The 22,649-nt window shown below is 36.1% G+C and overlaps 1 protein-coding gene across 5 annotated transcripts in view; it reads left to right on the top strand.

Annotated features, from left to right (window-relative positions):
* Nucleotides 1–30: 30 nt before the first annotated feature.
* Nucleotides 31–22,649, top strand: part of Klhl13 (kelch like family member 13) — a 234,859-nt gene continuing 212,240 nt past the window's right edge. For 3 of the 5 annotated variants that reach the window (XM_063246311.1, XM_063246309.1, XM_013150177.3), the window contains exon 1: nt 31–323. The gene's annotated coding sequence lies outside the window, so the exon portion shown is untranslated. Of the gene's footprint in view, nt 324–3,822; nt 4,035–22,649 lie in introns of those variants that run through there. The other 2 variants (XM_063246310.1, XM_063246307.1) reach the window with 1 other exon arrangement.

Here is a 22,649-nt window from a genome sequence, read left to right as displayed (position 1 = left end):
CTCCCCTCCCCAGCTGCCCCCACCCCACCCCCCGTGAGGTCAGGCGGAGGCTCCTGCAGCTGGGGCCGCGGCAGCTCAGCTCCTATTCTTAGGAAACCTGGAACAGGGACTTTTGAGAATAACTGCAGTGGCTCTCTGGTTAGGGTCCGTATTTTCTGCCCGCGAAAGGAAAGGGCGAAGTGGTCAGGGCGAGCGGAGGGTGCAGAGGTCCGGGTGCTGGTGCCTAACGCCTGGAGAGACCCCGGCTGCGCCGCGCAACTCCTTTGAACCTCGGAGCGCAGCAGCCAGGGAACGAGTGACTGAGCGACGGGACGGCAGACGAGGTGAGGCTGGCTCCTAAAGTCACCAGGGCTCCATCAGCCGCTTCTCCGCCTCTGGGACCCAGCAGTGCGCAGCGGCGGCGCTGCAAGGAGTTGCGATGTGCACCAGGGACAGCAGGAAGGGAACCAGCTTCGCTCTTAGCACCCCCCTTCGTTGCCTCCCAAGTGCTGGTGCGCGACCTTATCCCTCTACCTATCCATCTCCAGGTCCCCCTGGCTCCACCAGATGCCTGAGTTCTTGGACTCTAGAACCTAGTTTCTCCTCGTTTCTTTGTCATCCTTTCAACATCTTCTCTGGGCTTCACTGACGCTGCCCTAATAGTGTAGGTTCCTTCTGTCCACTTCGGCCTCAGTGTCTCTTGCTACCTAGCAGTTTCTGCACTGTGCTTCCTAATCCATCCCTCTGTCAGAAATTTGTAACTTGGAAGGCTCCAACGTTAGCTCCTATGCCAGGAAGTTACTCTTTTTCCTCGAGGCTTTTAACTTAGTTTCCAGCGTCTTCAGCTCTGAATTTCTTGCTTGGAGGTCTTGCTCTGCTCTGCTCTTCTTTCTTACTCTTTTCCTCCTTCTTTCCCTCACCTCCTCCTCCTCCTCTTCTTCCTTTATCACATTTGACTAATGATTTTCTTGGAGGCTTACGGTTTAGCCTACAGTTTGCTCAAACTGATGGAATAAGTCCTTTATTAAACATCCTTCAGTAAATAGCTGGTGAAAGGAACTTTAAAATTTCTTTTTAGGTTTGTATAACTTAGTTCAAGAAACAGTCGCTTAATGTGTGTGTGTGTGTGTGTGTGTGTGTGTGTGTTTATGTTTATGTGTAATACCGTATATGGTCCTAAATCTTCCTGACTGCTGCAGGCCTAAAAGAGGGGGGAATGGTGGAACTTGTGATGTCTTGATCCATTTGTTCACCTGTAAATTAGGGAGCTTGTCATTTTATATAGCTAAGAAGGTGTCTTGGTGATTTGAGAAAATGTCACTCAGGTTAGTGCTGGATAGTTACTAAGCACATTGAATGGGAACCGAGAGATTCTGGGATTTAAAAATCTACCTCTGTTGGAAGTGCACCTGCCCCTCCAAAGAAGCCGCTGTTTCTTATCGTTACATCTCCTATGTATATAAACTATGCAGAAGCAGCATTTAAAACTTAATAGTTCTTTTAAAAAGGCAAGAAAAAGAAACAAACAAAAAGACTACTTTTAGCCATGCTACTTTCTGGCTATGCCATTGCCATGTTAGTTCCTGGAGTGAGGTTCATTTACTCATTTTCATGCTGTAATTACTGTGAAGAAAATTGAGTAGAGAAGCCGAAAGGGGAGGCAAATACCAGTGAACGAGCACATGCTGACGTACACAGCTGTGTTTTGGGAAATAGGCTATATCTAGTGCTCAAATTTGAAAGCTGAAAAAAATGAATCAAGCAACTATGACATCACTTTTTAACTATAATTTTTAACTCCCTTAACTGCAATTTCTTATTAGTATCCTTAGATTTAAGTGATAGGTTTGTTTGCTTGGTTTGTGACAAGGTGTTGTCATTGACACACTATGTACTAATTGACAGCAATCTCAGAAGAAACCAAGTTGTGAATGAAAATAGTGGCTAAATTTCGCTGTCTTGGTAGCACGTCTTTTGGCACTGAGATAATGAGAGTAGTTTCTGTTGCAATAGCAAATGATACACTTTTATAACATGGTACTGGGAGTCGAACCCAGGGTCTTTCAGTGAACCAAATCCCCAGCTCTTTAAAAAATAATTTGAGTCAGGTTCTCACTATGATGTCCAGGCTAGACTAGAAATTGCTATCTTCCTGTCTCAGCGTAGCTGGAATTACAAGTGTGTGCCCCAGCACTTGGCCAAATGATGTATTTTTAAAGTAGATAAGTAAGTGCTTCAAGTTTCCAAGGTTTTTATCTGTTATTTTTATAAGAAAACTTAAACCTGCGATGTGATTCTTGATGTTCTGAAGAAATTACTTTTTATAAGGCTATTGACTATCACTTTAGTTAGGTAACTTTCAAGTGATATTTTTTCTTATTCATTTAGTAAGAAAACTTGAGTTTATTTTATTTTTATTAAGGATGGAATGCAGTAAGAAAAGGATACTTATTCTAATAGACCCATTATTTTATCTCTAATATTTTTGGCAAACCATTTTTTGAGGACAAAAGTTTATAATATTTTGTTACTTAGTTTTCCTTTTGTGATTATTATTAATGTAAAGTGTAATCTTGTGAAATTAATTTAGTCTAAATTTAATGTCAATAATACTAGGAGGCCGGATGTGGTAGCATATGCCTGTAATTCCAGCACTCAGGAGGCTGAGGCAGGAGGATTGCTGTGAGTTTGAGGCCAACCTGGGTTACATACGTGAGTTCAATGCCAGCGAGTACTACATGGTGAGACTCTACCACAGGTCACCCCCCAAAAACCAAAACGAAACAAAAAATACCGAGTACCATTATTGATTATACTGTTTGCCTGGAATAAGAAAAACAAAGGTGGATATGAGTTAGTTATAAACATTTTCCTTTGAATTCTGCATCTGAATTTTGTAGGTCGTCTGGTACATCTAAAAGGCTTTCCAAGCAGCTTTTTTTTTTGGTTACTCAAGACCTAGCACTTGCCAGGCAGGCACTTATGCCTGCTAAGCTAAATCCACAGCCCCACGTACACAGACTTGCCACACAGCTTTTAAGACTGGACGTTTCTGATGTCACTAAATGTAATTGCAGTTTTATATTGGATTATATTTTCATTTCTGTACATTTTAAATTATATTTCTTCATATAATTGGACATAGTAATGAAATTAGACCAACCAGTTTTCAATTTGATTTTTTGAATCTAATATACTATTAAACTTTCTCATTATTTTTGTTTATTGGATATGTTGGTGGAATTCTACTTTTATTTCTGTAAAATAATACAACAGCTTGACAGGAATCATCAGATTTCAGACAATGGGGAAAGGGTGTGAAAAATTGAACAGCCCTAGAGAAAATATCTCAAAAGTAGTAAAAAGAAAGCTTATGACTTTCTCAAGTTAGAGATACTAATAGCAATCAGATTTTAGATGGTATTAATTCATTTAGTTCTTTATTACATAAAATCCATTGAGTGCCTTCTGTGTGGCAAGGCTGTGTATTAGGCATAGTAATATAATTTATAAGCATGATCTTACTTCTTGTGGAATATCACACTGCTTGTATTCTGCCAGACGATATAGATCCATAAACAAGTAAACAAAAAGATCTGTAGAGATTATAATAAGAACAATTGTGGGGATATGAGACAGAAAAGTAGAAATAACTACATTAAGCAAGGGTAGACAGAAAAAGACTCTGTGAGGGTTTATTTATTTCTTCATTTATTTTTGTCTTGTTTTTGGATATGGATGGATCTAGGCTATGTGAATATGGATAAAGAATGTATGATAACTGGATTCATTCACTGATTAGTTCTGGGTGTGGATAATGGGAAGATTCATCCTGTGTTTTAGAAGTACACAAGGATTGCTGCTTGTTGTTTCGTGCATGCGCTGCCATGGACTGTTTCTCCTCTTCCTCGCTGCCTTGCTGCTCTGTCTTGGAACCAGCCAACCACTAGCACAACCCTCCACAAACTGAACAAAAAGCAACCTTTCTTCTTTTAACTTGTGGGTAACAGGCATTCTGTTCTAGCAACAAAGACATAACCAAGACAAGAAACCAGGTAAGTTTAAACTTGTGTTTCTGATTTACTTTACTTAATATTATGGTTTTAAGATGGTTTTCCTATAAATGACTCAAATTTCTCCTTCTTTATGACAAAGTAGTATTCCATTGTATATAAATACATTTTCTTTATCTGATCATCACTGGTGGGTACATAGGCCTTTTTAAAGATTTAGTTTTCAGAAACTCTCCCGCTGTAAACGTGGGTATGCAAATGTTTAGTTTTTTGAGGAATCTCCCTGCTGATTTCTATAAAAGTTGTACTAGATTACATTCTTACCAACAGCGTAGAAGTGTTATTTTCTCCTCACAACATTGCCAGAATTTGTTGTTATGTTATTTATTGATAATAGCCATTCTTTCTGGAGTAAGGTAGAATCGAATTTCAGCATTGTTTTAATTTACATTTCTGTAGTGGTCAGTGATGAACATCTCTTCCTGTATTTATTGGCCATTTGTACTTCTTCTGAGAAGTGTCTATTTTTATTGCCCATTTTGCGGGGCTGATGTATTTATTTATTTATTTGAGGTTAAACCAAACAAAAAAAAACATAATAAAACCAAACAAAATAAAACAATGAAAGAATACAGGACTTCAAAACAAGATAATGGGAAATCAACATTGGCTACGATAACACCTTGTGTTATATTGAAGTTAGCTGTCAAGATCATTAGACATAGTAAAACTACTAAACAAAGCAAAAAAAGAATAAAACAAAGCAAAACAAGATAATAGGAAATGAACAGCGACTACCATAATGCATCTTATTACCTTAAAAATCACCACTCAGACCATCAGACATAGGTGTGTAAAATTAATCAAACAATACAAGAACTAAATTGAAATTTTAAGTGTGTGGTCTCTAATTTCTGTTATATCTGTGTCTCCTGAACTTGTCTGTGTGGGCTGGAGGTCTAGGATTGTGTTTTGCTCCTTAGTCTTGGCATTTTCCTGTGTTCCTCTGAAGCAGCCCATTGCTATATCCTGGGCATTTCCTGCATTGGCTGCCAGTCCTTCATTGTAGGGGACTGGGCCACGTACCTATGTTTCTCCAATACAAAGTTTCTGGACTGCTGGTGAGTCTGGGTGATGGTTCATAGATGCTCCCCTGATAGTGGAAGGGCTTTTGGGTGTTGCTTCTACTTTGGGCAAGTGCGGGGCTGTTGCCACAGGGCCTTGGGGCATGGAAAAATACCATGTTTCTTACCCATTCTGTGGTTGATGGGCAACCTACCCCTGCTTTTTTCTGGGTTCCTGCCACATAGAGTAGAGTATGTTTTCTCTCCTTTGTGTTTCAGTCTATGCATTTCCTTTTGAGCTAAATGAGTTTCTTGTAATATAGCATACTGATAGATTTTGTTTCTTGATCCACCCTACCTGTGTTTCTTTTTGTTCATGAATTTAGGCCATTTGCATTAATGGTTGAGGCCATTTACATTAATGGTTATAACTGATGTATATTGGCTTGTCTTTATTGTGTTGTTTTTCTGCTGTTGGTTCCCTACTTTTCCCCTCTGTTTAATTACTTGCCCTGCTTGGTGATTTCTTTCTGGTGTTGTTCTTGGAATTGTGGTCATTTTTATCTCTTTGTAGAATAACTTTCAGTACTCTTTGTAGGATTGGTTTGGTGGTCATGAATTTCTTCAGTTGTTGTTTGTCATAGAAACATCTTATTTATCCACTGATAAAAGAGTTTCCGGCCATTCGTGGACTGGGGGTAGAACAAAGAACACATCAGTGAGTAAGCAGGCCCAGTCCGGGAAGCAGCACCATGAATGCACCCCTGTTGGACTGGAACAACCAGATTCCAGCCCCTTCTGGAACATGGACTAGCAAACAAGTAGTAGCATGTCTCCACCACCCCCCGCCCCGTACCTCCACCTCTACCCCAGCCATGGGCGACCCTCTAGTCAGGAGAAGCACATGCTGTGATTATATCTATGGAGGTGAAATGCAATTGGGTGCCTGTGGTGTTTCACTAACATTGCAGGTCTGTGGCCAAAGGTCGGATCCAGGTTCAGAGGATAGTAGTACACAGTGTGACATCTAGGGGGGAACTGCCTTCTAAGGGTTGCAGCCATTGTTGATTCCCTATAGTCTTGTTTTGAAAGTCATATATGGTTCCATTGGTTGGTTGGGCTGAGTTTTACTCCTTTGTTTATTTCAAATCCAATGGCAGGAGCAGCTATTTCAAAGATAACAAGATAGCTTATGGTAGCGATTTTGGATTTACTATAGGCTTGTTTTGAAGTCCTTTACTGCATTCATTGTTTTGATTTTATTGTTTCTATTCTATTCTGTTTTGTTTGATTTTTACTATGTCCAAAGTTATCTGTAGCTATTTTGAAGACATTAAAAGGCATTATGGTAGCTGTTGTTGATTTTGTAGTATTTTTAGGTCTGTATCTCTTACACTGGTTTATTTTGATTGGTTTTATTCTGTTTTATCCTCTTTAAAATAAAATTTAAAAAAAAAATTAAAAAATCTTTGTAAAATACATTAATGTGGGTTGGACTTTGTTTTCTTTCAGAACTTGAAATACTTCACTCAAAGCTCTTATTGACTTGATGGCTGGTGTTGAGAAGTCTGTCATGATTCTGATGGGATTTCCTTTGTAGTTGGCTTGTTTCTTTCTCTAACAGAGTTTAATATTCTATTCTTGTGCTGAATTTCCAGGATCTTGATTATTATATTTCTGGGTTTAGACGTATATTGATAGTGGCTAATTGGAGACTATATGCCTCATTCATCTCAGGTCCTTTCCCCATGCTTGGGAAGTTTTATGTTATTACTTGTATAAATAGTCTTTTTATGTCATTTGTGTTGAGGCCTGCTTTTTTACTGACACCTGTCATTCTTAAATTATCTTTCTTTGCATCCTCTCGCAGCTGTTGAGTTATTATTTCCTGGTTCTTTGTTATTTTTATGAGATCTTTCCTTTCATGATCATTAGCTTCAATCCTGTCTTCAAAGTTTGCTCAAGTGATTTCCACAAATTTCAGCGGAGTTTTTAATTTCCTGAATATCTCTTTGAATCTGTTTCATGCATTCTAATTCTTTCATATATCATTCATTCAAGGTTTCTATCATTTTTCTATACTCCTCTTTTTTAAAAATCTATGTCTTTTTACATATGCTCAGCAATTCTTTCACTATGGTTGTTGTTTTATCTTTAATCTTATGTATTTCTGGTCTGATTTCTTTTATGGCCTCAAATAGTTGTTTATTTACTTCAATTTCTATTATTTTAGAAATTTTGGGTGTGAAGATTCCAGTATATTCTATGTCTCTGTCTCCTGGATTTGTTCTAGGTAGCCTGGAGGTCTGAGACTGCATTTTGTTCCTTCATCTTGACATTTTTCTGAGTTCTTCCAGACCAATCAGTTGTGGGGTCACAGACATTTCATGCATTGGCTGCCCCTCTGCTGTGTAGGGGAATGGACTAGGTGCTTGACTTCCTTTGAACCTGGTTTCCTGGGGGAGGCAGTGGGTCACAGGTCAGCCTTCTCAGGACCTGTGTGGCTATACCAAAGTTTCCCTGATAATGTTAAGTATGTGGGTGCGTGGCTGACTACTTCTCCCCACCCATGCTGGCTACCAGTGGGAAGGTACACTCAGTGGTGAACATGCTTTTTATTTTGAAAGGTTAATTTTTTTGAGTTCTTTATCTATGCTAGATATTAATGCTCTGTCCAAGGAGTAGCTGGCAATTTTTTTTCCCATTCAATAGTTTGTAACTTTACTCTAATTGGTTTTTTTCTTTACTGTGCAGAAACCTTCAATTTGATATAATCCTTGCCTTAGTTACTTTTCTCATTGCTGAGACCAAATACCCAACACCCACTAGGCAAAGAAGGAAAGGTTTACCTGGCTCACAGTCTGTAGTGGCCTCAGTCCACAGTCAGCTGGCTCCAAGGCTGGGCTGCTTTACAGAAAAGAGGAATTCATGGCAGGTAGAAGAAAGCAAAAGCAACACAGGAGGAGTTATTTTTGTGTTTTTGAGTGAGGCTCACTGTGCAGTTCATGGTAGCCTTGAGCTCACTTTGTAGTTCAGGCTGATATCCAACCCACAACCATTCTCTTGCCTCAGCCTCCTGAATGCTGAGATTACAGGCATGCACCACCATGCTTTGCCTAGGTTAAGGAATATCAACAAAACCTGTAAAAATTATTTTGCTTAGGTCTGTGAGCATGTTTCCAGGGATTAGTTTGTGAGTCTGAGTGGAGTATGTGGGGAAGAACAGCCCACAGTGTAGGCAGACACCATCTAATTGCCTGGAGAGAACAAATACAGAAAGCAAATTGGTCTGTCTTCCAGAGCTGAGAGAGACTTTTTCTGCTGCTTTGGGCATCAGAACTCCAGACTTGCTGACTTTTGGACTTGGGATTCAGAACTTCAATCGGTGGCCTCTTGGATTTTCAGGCTTTTGCTCTCCCTTGAACAGAGACTTTTATCAGAGGCTTTCCTGGTTTTGAGGTCCTCCAATTTGGACTGCGCCACACTCCTAGCATCCATAGAACTCCAGCTTGCAGACAGCTGCCTGTCATGGTTTTCCTCTGATGCTGTAATTGTGTTAGCCAGTTCCCTGAATAAATCCTCCTTTATATAGCTGTATGAATATAGTATTGGTTCTGTCTCTTTAGAGAACTCTGACAAATACAGTCTCTCATTGAAAGTTATATTTGAACTGAGACCTAAAAGAGAAGAAACAATGGGCTTACTTTGTCAAGATCTGGGAAGAAATTCCCAAGAGAATGCTCCTGCTGTGAGAAGAGCAAAAGCCAAGGTTTTGAGGCAGGCAAACATTGTTAGGGGTTTATAGAGAACAGAAAAAAGCCAGGGTGGCCAGATCCTAGTGATCTAGGTGGGATAGTGGTTAAAAAAAGGTGTTACAGAATTTAGAAGGAATCAGGTAGTAGATAAGTAGGGCTTGAAGGTCCTGAGAAACAATTTGCATTTGATTTTCAGAACATTGAGAAGGCATTGAAGAGTCTTTCTGAAACAAATTAGCCAGTGGAACTTAGAAAATGTTTTCCAGATGATAAATAGAAGGTCTAACTACTCCATTAGTTGAGAATTAAAAATTGTTCAATAAGAGTGCTAAATATATAGTTGATTCACTTTCTTTACCTTACTCAGGCACATGAATGAGGGAATGGGAATTCTTGATGTCGGTATGTTAAAAAGTGTGTTACAGAGCAAAGTTTCTTTTTCTTAAACTAAGAAAGATAAGGAAGAAATAAGCAGGTGAAGAAAGTAGTAAAAGTAAATAGGATCCCAAACACAAGACCTTTTAACTAATTTTTTATTGCTGTCCCACATTCATTCTTAAGTATTGCCAATATTAAAAGATGTATAGTGTATGTAGAGTATTGCCTGTCTAAAAATCTGGACATTTCTGAATTTGGACTATTTGTGGCACCATGTTTTTCAGATTAAAGATTATGTACCTTACAGTAAAGTGTTTAAATCAAGTTTTGTACTTGGTAAACTTGTTGTGAGTGAGGTAGATTAGCGAGGTAAACACATTATCTTTCCCAATGCCCTACTTACTATGGTTACTATGTATGCAAATACATGCTGATTTATTCACACAATTGCTCTGAATGGAGAGGTCTGTCCTCATATTACAAGAAAACAGATATGGCAAAGTAGTATGATTGAGGTGAACCAAGACTTGAGTTTGTCAGTACTTGGACTAGGAGCATTTTTTTTGTTATTTAAAACAAACCATGGCTCTTTAGCATAACACAGTCTTTTGTTAGGGGCGTGAAATTACATGAAGAACCCATGTGGCATAGTTCACAAGGCCTGACATTGTTGTAATGTTACATTACTGCTAGATTAGAAGAACAAGAGAGGAATTCCAGTGGTGCAGTCAGTTAGCATATGGTACTTATAGTGGTGATGAAGCTATGCATATGTGCCACTATGGGCTATTTGTATCATTAAAAGCTCTAAACGGTTTACCATCACTGGTGTAGTGGATAGTGGTTAAGAGAAGGTCATCGTAATGTGTGAATAATGTCTTCACAGTGAAAGAGGATGAAACAGTTGGAATTTTTTTGTTTGGTCCCACTTTTAAAACTGATGCATTTTTTGTAGTTCTCAACACAATTTGTATTTCACTCTGGGATAATTCTCAATGAGATGGCAGTATAGTTCAGTGATTAAAATCTTGGGCCCTGGAATCATATGTTTTTGTTTAATTCTTGACTCTGCTTCTTGTCAGCAGCGTGATATTGGGCAACTGATTTAATCTCTCTGAGCTTTGAATTTTTCCCCTGTAAATTATGTTATTTGTTTGTTTTATAAATTGAATGAAGTAATGCACATAAGGTATTAGTCACAGTTGATACCATATACTAAACATCACTATTCTTATTAAATATTTTCTTTATTAGTGACTAAAATAGTTGAAAACTTGAGATATACTTTAGGAACTTTGCCACTAATATTATCAAATAGAAATGTAAGGGAAAATGTTAGGTCATTAGAAAATATTATCTTAATCCCAGCTGGAATGCTATTTTTTGGAATGTGTATCTTTTAAATGGTGAGTAGACAGTTTAGAAGTAATACTAGTTTTCTGGAGTATAAGAAAGTTTGTGGTAAATGCATGAATTATTATTTAGTCAAGTATAGCGTCACACTGCATGCAAGAGAAATGGCAGTTTTTTTATAGTTAATCCAGTATATATTTAAATATGATCTAGCTTGAAATTTAAATCTTAATATTCATTTTGAGGGGAAAGAAGATGCAGGAAAATGTATTGTACAATGTTGTCTTCTAAACGTGAAAACTTTTGGTTTTCTGACAATCAAAGGGATCACAAAATTTCCTGGTTTACCTCCTAACTGTTCCAGAGTTCAAGTCTCCCCAAAGAAAATACTGAAGTAATAGCTGAGCTATTGCATAAAGGACTAATTCTGTTTTTATAATGTTTCTTTCTGTAGATTTTGAGTCTTTTATTATAGCAGCAGATCAAACAATACTTTAAAATGATAAAAGCCAATAGCAGTTTTGATAAATGAATGGATAATTCTAAATGTGTCATTGGGAGCAGCCTTAGGCATTGGAGGATAGTCTATCCTTTTGAGTCAAAAGTATATGAAGCTTCCATTCTCATCTTCTAAATAATTTCCTTTGGTCCCAAGGTAAGATAAATAAGACAGAGGTAATCTTTGGGAGTACAACTTGGCTATGATATACTACAGGTACATAGAAGGGACAACTGGTTACACACTAGGTATATACTGTATAATTGCAAGTTTTGCAACAATTACTAAGATAAAGTGCTTAAAACTTTAGCTCACTATGTTAATGATATTAGCAACATCGCTTGCATTTATAAGTAATTATCACTATTAGTATCATTTTTAGGTAAAAAGATAATGTTCAAAAACATTTTTAAGCCTGAGAATATGGCTCAGTGGTAGAGCACTTGCCTAGCATATGTGAAGCCGAGACACTGCAAAAGAAAGAAAGAAAGAAAAAAGGAAGAAAGAATTAGATTTATTTTACCCTTAGTTAAGTTCCTTAGTTAAGTAGCTTAAATATTAAATGAAGATACCTTTGTTTATAAAGCATCATTCTTTTAAAGCATAGTTAACGCTCCTCATTTATTTATTCCTGTGGAATATGCAGAGTGAAATTAAGCAACTGGCTGAAGGGTCCTGTCATGTGAGGTGGAGCTAGGACTAAAATGCCCTTTGTTTTAAATCCAGTGCTATTAAGCTGTTAGGGAAAAGCTCCTCAGCCAAGAAGATCCTTTAATATGTAGCATTTAAATTGATGAGGTGAGCCCAAAATTCAGTAGTAGATATACCAGTCATATTTCTAGCCTGTATACTTTCTTAAAAAATTTGGTATGTATTAAAATGAGTTTTGGTTTTATGAAGAAATTTAGTGTTTTTGGCTTTATACAGATACAGTATTAATTTAAATATGCATTGACTAGCATTTGTTTAAAACTTATATGTAAAGCACTATAATAGGAGAGAGATAATATAGCCAGTGTTCTAAAATAATTTACAATGTAGCTAGAGGCAACAAAAAGCTCCAAGTAAGTTGATAGCTAACACTAATGTTAATGGAAATCAGTAACAAATTAGGATACCACTTGCTGTGAGTCTGACACCATTACATGTAGTTTCTGAGCATTAATACATTTGTACAGTAATAATTCTGTAAGTTTGGGACTGTTGCCACTGCTCACATATGAACAAACTGAAGCACAAGAAGTTCAGATTGCTTGCTAATATCCTATACCCTACACCCTAATAAGTGGACCACTTAGGGCCTTGAACCTGTGCTTTTAGCCACAAGATTTCTTTTCATTTTGTCTCTGACAAGGACATTATATAAGAGACAGTATGATAAATAAAATTGACATGTATACAAAGACAAGACAGGAATCGAGAAGGGGGGAAGGGAAGGGAAAAGGAATAAAAATAGGAATTAAGAGGGCTGAGGATATAACTCAGTAGTGCAAGCACCTGCCTGGCAAGTGCAAAGTCCTGAGTTCAATACACAGTACCAAGAAGAAAAAAGAAAAGAATTAACATGTGCTATATACATGTACTAATTTTGCACAAGGAATGTAAAGATTATGTACTATAAAATGTAATAATCAATGAAAATAAAAAAAAACAGATTAGGAAGAAATATGGAGGAACAATCACAGAAAGGTGGTGGCAATATATTTTGAAGAAAGCATTTTTGAAGAGGTCCTATTGAAAAGCAAGAAAAATATTTATGAAAATTTTAATAACCAGAGAAATGTGTACTTATGTATTGCTGTTTGTTTACACATGTGTGTGTTCATTTTGAAATAGAAGAATACTTAAGAGGGAAAATAAAAATGAGAATCCTTTATATTGACAACCAGAAATCTGTGTGAGTTACAATCTTTGATTTCACAAACATGTAGTTTTAAGAATATAATTGACATAGGATATAGTCCACCCACTTGAAGTGTGCATAGTTCAGTGGATTTTAGTACACTTTCTGAGTTGTGCACCTGAGAGTACAACACATGTGAGAACATTTTCATCAACATGCAAAAGAGAAACATATTTTAAAACAAATTGCTGCAGAAAAGATAGAGCTAGAATGTGTGTTGGTAGTATATTACTGCTTCTCTATCAAAATGTTCATAGAACTGTGCTTGGTGTAACTCAGACCTCACTGCTGTTCTTTATAGTCTAGCTTCAAATCGTTTTATTTTATATTATTTTTTTCTTATTTTTTGTACTGGGATTCAAACTTACGATCTCACACTTGCCAGGTAGGTGCTGTGCTGCTGAGCTATATCTGGACCTCCAAACCATTTTAGAACTCCATTTTTAAGTTTCATTTTTATCAGTGACTGCTATTTAAAGTTATGTATTTATCTGATTTTGAACTCTTAATCCAAATAGATTATAGAAATTTGCTTATTATATATTTCCCTAAAAGTATTGTTAAAGAGAAAAAAACAATAAAAGTGGTACAGAATTTTAACACAAGAAAATAGGAAATTAACAATAGTTAATTTATTGCATGTTATCTTCAAAGTCGTTGCTCAGATTACAAGATGTAGGCATGCATAATTGAACAAACAATGTAAGCACAAACTTTTTTTTAATGAACTAAAAGAAAACAGTAGTATAGCTATCTTGGCTATCTTTTGTATATGTATATGTTTTTTTTTTTTTTTTTTCTCTTGTTTTCGCCTTTCACCCATCCCAGCTATTCTTTCCTTTTGAGCGGTTTCTTTCCCTTTTGTACTATCTATTGTAGATTCTGAATCTTATTTACTTGTCAGTTTCTTAACATCCATCAGGACCTGATCTATTCATAATTGATAAATTTTCAATTATGTTTTCAGTTTCATTAAATGATATTGGGTTATTCAAAATTTTTATTTCTTCTTGGTTCAGCTTTTATAATTCAGGCATATCTAGGAATCTGTCCGTTTTTGCTTTGTTTTCTATCCTATGTGAGTAAAGGTATTTGAAGTAGGCACTGATTAACCTATTTCCACATAATCCATTGTGATTTCACCCTTTCATTCCTTATTACATGAATTTGAGTTTTTTCTTTCTTTGATTTGATAAGATTGGCTAGGGTTTTATCAGTTTTGTTCATTCTCATAAAGGACCAACTCCTTGATTCACTAATTCTTTGCATTGTTTTCTTGGTTCAATTGTGTTAATGTCTGCTCCGATCTTTAAAATTTGCTTCCTTGTATGGGTTTTGGGTTTGATTCACTCTTTTTTTTAGATGATTGATGTGCAGCATTAGGTTGTTTGTTTATGCGCATTCTCTTTTCCTAATGTGAGAATTCACTACTATATATTTCCCTCTTTGGACTGCGTTCATCGCATCCCATAGGTTTTGGTAAGTTGTATTTGAATTTTTGGGTGGTTGTGGATATTGTTTTATTTTTTCTTTGAATTTGTCTGTGACTCACTAGTTGTTCATGAGGATTTTATTTAATATCCATGTGTTTATGTAGTTTTTGCATTTTTTTGACATTAATTTCCAATTTTATTGCATTATGGTTGGATAACATACATGGCACAATTTCAGTTCCTTTGTACTTACTTAAGCACATCCTATGGGCTACTACATGGTCTGTTTTTAGACAGCCGCCAGTGTTAGTTGAGAACAATGTGTATTCTGATGTTGGATGGAAACTCCATAAATATCTACTAAATGCTTTTTTTTACAGATTTGCTTGAGTTCTATTTTTTGCTGATGTTTTGGCTTAGTTGCACTATTTCTTTGTGACAGTGGAGTATTAAGAGACTCCATTACAACTGTGTTATTGCTTATTTTATTTGTCTCATATAGTTAGGTGCTCTTCTATTTGATGCATATATATTGATAATTCTTCTCTTTTCTTCTTAAACTTTTACCCTAACAAGTATATAGTGACCTTCTTTATCTTTTTTCATAATTCTCAGTTTCAAGTTCATATTGTTTGTAAAAGAATGGGTACCCTTGCTCTTTTCTGAGTTCCTGTTATACTGAACATTGTTTTCCATCCTTTGACTTTTAGTCTATGAATTTCTTTTTTAGTTAAATGTGTTTCTTTTATTCAATATATTGTTGGATATTGTTACTAAATCCATTCTGCTAGTCTGTTTCTTTTGATTGGTGAATTTAGGTCACTTACATTAATAGTAATTACTGGTACCAAAATTTTTATATAGCAGATTATTACTCAGCTATAAAAAAGATGATCTTGAGGCTTTTATAGGTAAGTGGAAACAACTTGAGACTATTCTCATAAGTGAAAAAATCAGACTCGTGTTTGTAAATATCACATTATCTCTCTAGTGCAAAAAATGATAAAAATTGAGGGAGTAATAAGATCCAAAATGTATAATAGATGTTGTAATAATGAAAGGGAAGGAAAGTGCTCTAAACATTATAACTGCATGGATGTTTAAGTGTGTAAGATAACTATACTACTAAGTTTTCCTTGGTTTATCGAACAGAATGGTTTATACTGTCATTGTTAGATTGCCCACTCCTTATACTTTGATTTTGAAATTTGAACAACTATTCTAAGATGACAAAATGTCATTTATCAAGTAGTGATTTCTTAGTGTTCTTTTTTTGAAATTCTGTAGTATTTTTATTTTTTTGTTTTGCTTTTTTCTCTAAGATATATATATATATATATATTAGATATATATATAAGATATATATATATATATAAGATATATATATATATATGTATATATATGTATATATAGTTTTACAGGCTGTGTCAGTGTGGGTTTAAGTTGTTTTCTTTCAGGTTTGAAATATTTCACTCAAAAAACTTATTTACTTGAGGATTTGTGTTGAGAAGTCTGCCATAATTCTGATGGACTTTTTTTTACAGATGATCCGTGTCTTTTCTCTGAGAATTTTTGATCCGTAAAAGTATTAATGTACATATATGGAGATATCATAGTAAAACCCATGAATGTTTTTTCAGTACTAAGCATTATTACAAGGTCCTTGGCACTGAGCTTCATCCTCAACCCTCAGCACTTTTTATTTTATTTAAGTTTTTATTGTGAGGAAAAACTTTGTGATGTTGTCCAGGCTGGGCTTAAAACTATCATCCTCCTGCTTCAGCTTCACAGAGTTCTGGCAATATAGACATGTGCCACCACATATGGCTGAAACCAATTAACTTGTACAAATAATATGCTAATAATTATAATCTAAAACATTTATAAATTAGTATAATTATTAAGTCTAAGCTAGCATTTTATTTAAGAAGTGAACTTATAAATCCACTAGAATGGATAGCTACTTCCTTTTTTATTCTCTATAATGGGCTAGAATTGGAAATACCTGAGACATTTTATGGTAGATACTGTTGCTTTTATTATTTCTAAAGATTATACCTGCTGCAGGTTATTAGTGGATAAATGTTTGAGATAAATCAACCTCTTCTTTTTTGAATGGGTTATTTTATTAGAGTATGTATTATGGAAATGTCTGATAAAGTATATAGCATGATATTACATGGAAAGTTTATGAAATAATTGGAATTTAAATTTTCTATCCATGTATTCTGCAGCCACTCATGCATCACAAAAATACACAATACATACTATAGTCGAGGACTGCATTTAAATCTAGTTTACCAAGCTAAGTGAGTGAGTGTGTGTGTGTGTGTGTGTGTGTGTGTGTGTGTGTGTATGGTAGCGAAGGGAAGCTCTTTCCCGATTTCCTTAAGGAATAAGTTTTGGTCACTGTTATTTTTCAGGCTGAGAAGTTACTTTTTATATTTCATGGTTTTAAAAAATGTCTTTAGACATAATTATAAGTCTTGAAATGTATAACATGTTTTTTGAAATAAGTTAATCATAGGTCGCTCTCCTTTGATACTGCTTTTTTCCTACTTTTACTTTTGGAATGATTTTGAAGTATTACTATAATTTCTCATCATTTCTGTGTTTATTATTGTTACAGTTTATATATAGATGTTCCCCTAAAACTCATGCACTCACCATGGAGCTTTAAGGAGATTACTGGTTCATGAGGCCATGATAATAATCAGTGGCTTAGTCTTCTCTGATAAGTTTATAGCTGAATGTGATTTTGGAGGTGAAACCTGGTTGGAGTAGGTGGGTTACTGGGTCATGGCCCCAAATGGTTTATCTACTTTTTCCTCTTTTTATCTGTGTTTCCTGAGTCAGGCCATATGCTCCTCTGCCATGCTATCCTGCCTTGGAGATAGCTGACTATGGACTAAAACCTCTACATACTGTAAACCATAATTAATCTTTCCTCCTTAGAACTGTGGGTGTCAGTTATTGTGTATCAGCGATAAGAAAGTAATTAAGACAGATTTTGGTACCAGGAAAATGGGGTCATTTTTGTGACTACGTGAGCACTGGGTTCAGAAGCCTTTGGAAGTGGTTTGCTGGAGGAGTTTGGAAATGTTTGGAGATGCCAGCTGAAGAACAGTCCTAGAGCTGAGTTAGAGCTCAAAAGATCAGAATGCTGATAAAAATGCAACCAGTAAAGACCAGGCTCAGGAGATTTCACTGGGAACTAGGACTGCATTAGCAGTTGGACTGAAGGTTATATGTGTTATGCAGTTGCAGAGAGATTTGTCTACATTTTGCTCATGTGCAGAGACATTGTGAGAGATTATGTTAAGGGCAGTGACTAATCTGGCAGAAGAAATTTCAAGACCGTCTAATGTTGACACAGTGGCATGGCTACTGTTGGGGGCTTCTAAAAGTTTTACCTGGAGAATTAAGAGCAAATGGCTCATATGAATGCTGTGAAAATTTTTCAAGTTTGCCCAGAGAAGTTCTGGTAAAGTTGAGGACTGCAAAATGGAGCAGAGAACTCGGGCTTGCTAAAAAGATTAACATTAAAAAGAAGCCACAAAGTTTGGGATGGAATAATGGAAAGGATAGTTTAAGGATATCACAGGAAACAGTAAGCCTTTTACGGTTTGAAATTGGGAAGTTGAAAGACTGAGAAAAAAGCCGCAGGGTATGATGCTCCAGAATGTCAGCAGCCTCGAAGATGATAGCTTGTTTTTCTGGATTCAGTTTATAGCACTCAGCCATCCAGGCACTCAGAGACTCCCATAGCTATGATAGAAAGAGCACTGACTTGTGCTCCAGCTGTCAGTAAACTTTCACAACTCCTATGTGGTGGTGGTTTTATGTGCATGCAGAATGCAAGCATTGTGTGATCAGGAAGGTTTCCATCCAGATATCAGAAGGCTTAGGAGACCAGGCAACTGAGAGGGCAGTTTGTAAAGTTGTAAGGGTGAAGCCAGTGCAATGGAGAACTCCAGGATCTTGGAAAAGCCATGAACATGGAATATGTAAGGAACAGGACGAGTGATTGAGCCTAGTCCCAGAGAGGCAGTGAGGTCTACCATCAGTTGCAGTGCTTAAAGGTGGAGCCACTGAAGCCTTTTGCAGTTCATATCTTGCCACAAATTTCCCTGCATGCTAGACATGGATCTACATGATTTAATGTTTGAATTACTGGATCTTAGTATTGATTTGGTCCTATTCTGTTATATCTCCTTATTTCTCTTTTTTGGAATAAGAATGTTTACCCTGCACCTTTATATGTCAGAATTAAATTTCTTTTCATTTTTGCAGGGTCTTGAAGTTAGAGAGTTTGCCTTAAATCTCAGAGGAGATTTTGGACTTGGACATTCCAGCAATGCGAGACTGTTTGGGCTTTAGCAGCTCTTAGAAATGGACTAACTACATTTTGCAGAAAGTGGTGTTTATGAGTTTTTTGGGAGCCAGGGTTGGAATGTTATGGTTTATATCTAGATGTGCCACCTACGTGAGCATGCTCATTGATGGGATTTTTGGGAGGTGATTGGATCATGGGGGCTTGATACATATCAATGGATTAGTTCACTGATGGTTTAGAGAGGTGATTGGATCATGGGGGCTTGATACATATCAATGGATTAGTTCACTGATGGTTTAGAGAGGTGATTGGATCATGGGTGCTTGATACATATCAGTGGATTAGTCCACTGATGAGTTTATAGCTAACTCTGATTTCGGAGATGAAACTTGGTTGAAGGAGGTGAGTTACTGGGGCACTTGCAAGGGTAAACCTGGAAGGGCACATCTCTTTGCCTCTTCCCTTGATCCCTCTCTCTGCTATGTACTGCCAAGCCATGAACTTTTGTACTCTGCTCCTCTGACATGCCATTCTACCTTGGAACTAGACAACAATGGACTGAAACCTCTAAAAATTGTGAGACAAAATAAGCCTCTCTCCTTTTAGAATTGTGAGTGTTGTGTATTGTGTCCCACTGATAAGAAAGTAACTATGACAGTTGTGTTCTTGGGCCTACTCAGGGGCCAAAATTTCATTTGAAGTTAAATTGATTCACTCAAAATGATTGGCTATAAATTCTTAAGTACATTTTTGTTTCCTTAGATGGATTCTCTGCTTGGCAGTATATGGAACAAGTATGGTGATCTCACAGCTAGTGGGTAGCATAGAATCAGACACAATGCTACTGCTTTCACGGACAGAAAACAGAGTATACATTTTATACATTTATATTAACTAGATGGAAGCACAGATTTATCACTATGGTAATTGACATCATCTGGAGCCAGAGAATCCAATGCTGTGGAGTTAAAAAAGGATTATGAATTTATAAACAATCTATATTATAGTGCTGCCTTTTCTCATGGCTAGATTTTGTTTATTAAGTCTTCATGTTATTGCACTATGTAGGAAGTTTAGAAATCTGTTTATTATTTTGTTACTGGGAATCGAACTCAGGACCTTACAATTGCCAGGAAGATGCTTGTGCCACTGAGCTATAACTGGCCCAAAATCTGCTCATTTGAGGCAAACCAAATTGGTCTGTTTAAGAGGGCCATTCTGAATGTGAACTCATCCTACCATTTTGAAAAGAGTAGAGTAATGAGAATATTGTGTTTTGTTTGGTTTGAACTACTTAATGATTTAAAAAATGTACTAATTACAGTATATTCATCAACTATTACTTTAAAGGAATTTAATTTTATGCTTAAATTAGTGCCTAGGATGATTTAGGACTCAATATCTAGATTAGACCCATCTACCTCTTTTATAGATCTGCTTCATCTGCAGATAGAGGAGAATTGCTGGCTTTAATTAGCCTTACTGTTTAGAGCAGCACCTTATTTCGCTGAGAGGAAATGAAGTATTTTGTGTGAATTCATTCAACCAAAATTAGTGAGCCCTTCTTGGACAGAGATATCGGTGATGCAGTGGTTAACAAGGTTAAGCCTTATTTCCGTCAATAAGGCAGTTACAGTGTTCTGCTGACTCCTCATTACTTTCTAAGAACTTCCTTCCAAATGGGTGGGAAAGGGGGCAGAAGAAAACATAGTTTCCATTTAAGGATATAATTTACCATTTGCCAACATCACTTTCACACATATCCCACTGACCAGAACCCAGTAGTACGGTGAGTCTTAGCTACCAGGGAGGCTGGAAAACACTTGCCCTTAACACATGACGATGTGCCCAGAAAAACAAAATAACAAAAAGTCTATAAATTTACTATTCCTTGAAAAGGGAAAAATGGATATTGAGAGATAATCAACAGTCTCTACTATACATTTTCTCTGATGTAAAACTTGAATCTTTTTTTAAACCTTGAATCTTTAATCAAGTTGATGATTTACAAGTATATAGAGATCATATCACTAACATCATCTACCCATTTCCTTTAGGAAAAAAAAAAAAACCTCAAACATATCCATTGGGTGTACATGTTTATCATGATTCTCCTGCCTCTCTAGCTCCTTTCTCATCCCTCTCAATGTTGCATTCTAACTTGAAGCTTTATTACAACTACTTGTACTTTTCCAAACTGACCATACTTTCTTATCTTCATGCATTTTCACCTCCTGAAATTCTGACTACCACTTGTTTATGATTCAGTTTGGGTAACACCTCTTATGGGAAGATTTCCTTAAACCTCTTTTATACTTCAAAATTCTCATCAAGTATTTCTTTCATATATTTCTATAATAATACTTGTATCTCTCTTTAGGATCCTTCATTTAAGTAGTGTTTTTATTTCTCTGTCTCTCGCATTGGCTTGTGGAGCCCTATAAGAACTAGTTATCTCTGTTGTCTGGCATTGGGCCTAACCCAGAGTTGCATTTAATATTTGTTGAGTAATAATATGAATGAATGACTATTTTACCTACTAAACTAAGGCTACTTTTTCAAACTGGTATATCTTCCTTTTTGCCATTCAGAAATTGCAGTATAGTACTTACATTCCAGTATTTAGGACTGAGCCATTTTATAATATACATTGCTAAAGTGGGACAGTTTGAAATAAATATTAGATGATTATAATATGCAAGTGATGAGAGGTATAAGAAGTACATATGTGAGATTTTAGAATTATGAGGTGCTTTAGGGATCATTTAGCCCAACTCTTATAATTTAAGAGAGATATATAATCTAATGGAGAGAGAAAGAAGTTAAAATACTTTTGTACATCTGTCTTCAGGGAGCTTGCAGTGTATTTGACAGATGATATTTACACACATTGAAAAATATGATTGAAATAAGATAACAAAGCTATAAAAAGGTTGGACTAGTCAAAGTAGATTTGGCCAAGGAATTAGGATTTGAAATAACCTTTGATTTTGGGTTATTTTAACATGAGAGAACTTTTAAGGTTTAGTGAATGTATAAAAAGTTAGTGGTAAAGTTGTATATGAGAATGTATTTCTATATTCAGTTGATCAGCAGAAAGACAGAAAGCAAAAAAATGGTACCAAAAAATGAGGAATTTGAATAATAGGCTACTGTGGAAAGTCAGGGGCAGTTTTCAAGTAGGCAACTAATGTGATGAAGATGATTCTTACATTTTATTTGTTTTATAGTTCACTGGGGTGCAGGATGAATGGGTCATGAAACTGGCACATTACCTAATACTGCCAATTTAAAAATATGAGCCTAATGAGTTCTCAATTTTGGGGGTTAAGGTGAAAACACAAGAGATATATTACCAGTTCCCATAATAATTAACATAATGATTTCTGAGTTTTTTTATGGAAAAAGTAAGCCCAAGCAGAAAGATTGTGATATTATTAATACTTATGTATTAGTCATGACATACTGTAGATAATTGCATAAGTGCTCATGTTACACCAATAAACTAAAAATCCCTGAAGTAACTGAGAACATGATAGCAGCCAAAGTATTAGCTTGTGCTATTTTTCCAGTATTCAGAGGCTACACAATTAACATGGAGAAGCATGAACTGTCCTGATACATATGGGAATCATTTGTTCAAGAATTTTTTATTTAGTAAGTTAATATGGTATGTTGTATTTTGGTAAAAGTACAAAAAAATACAATAATCAGAGCTCTGATTAAGCTTGATCTAAAAATAAAAAGCATAAGAGAAGAACCATAAATTCTGTCCATGTATAGAGTAGGTACATAAGGAGACATTTGTTATATTAGTAGCTCATTTGTGTAGTCAGAGATAAGTGTACTTCTTTAAGGTCAATATGTATGTGGACCTGAAGGAGGAATCATGAAATAATTTTAACCCAGGCTTTTGAATCTTTCTCAGTTTACATC

This window comes from Cavia porcellus, unplaced genomic scaffold, assembly GCF_034190915.1.
Source record: "Cavia porcellus strain 051 isolate PalLab524CR breed Dunkin Hartley unplaced genomic scaffold, mCavPor4.1 scaffold_3, whole genome shotgun sequence".
Taxonomy (NCBI): domain Eukaryota; kingdom Metazoa; phylum Chordata; class Mammalia; order Rodentia; family Caviidae; genus Cavia; species Cavia porcellus.
Note: the sequence above shows the minus strand (reverse complement) of the source record. Positions and strands in the feature narration are given on the sequence as shown.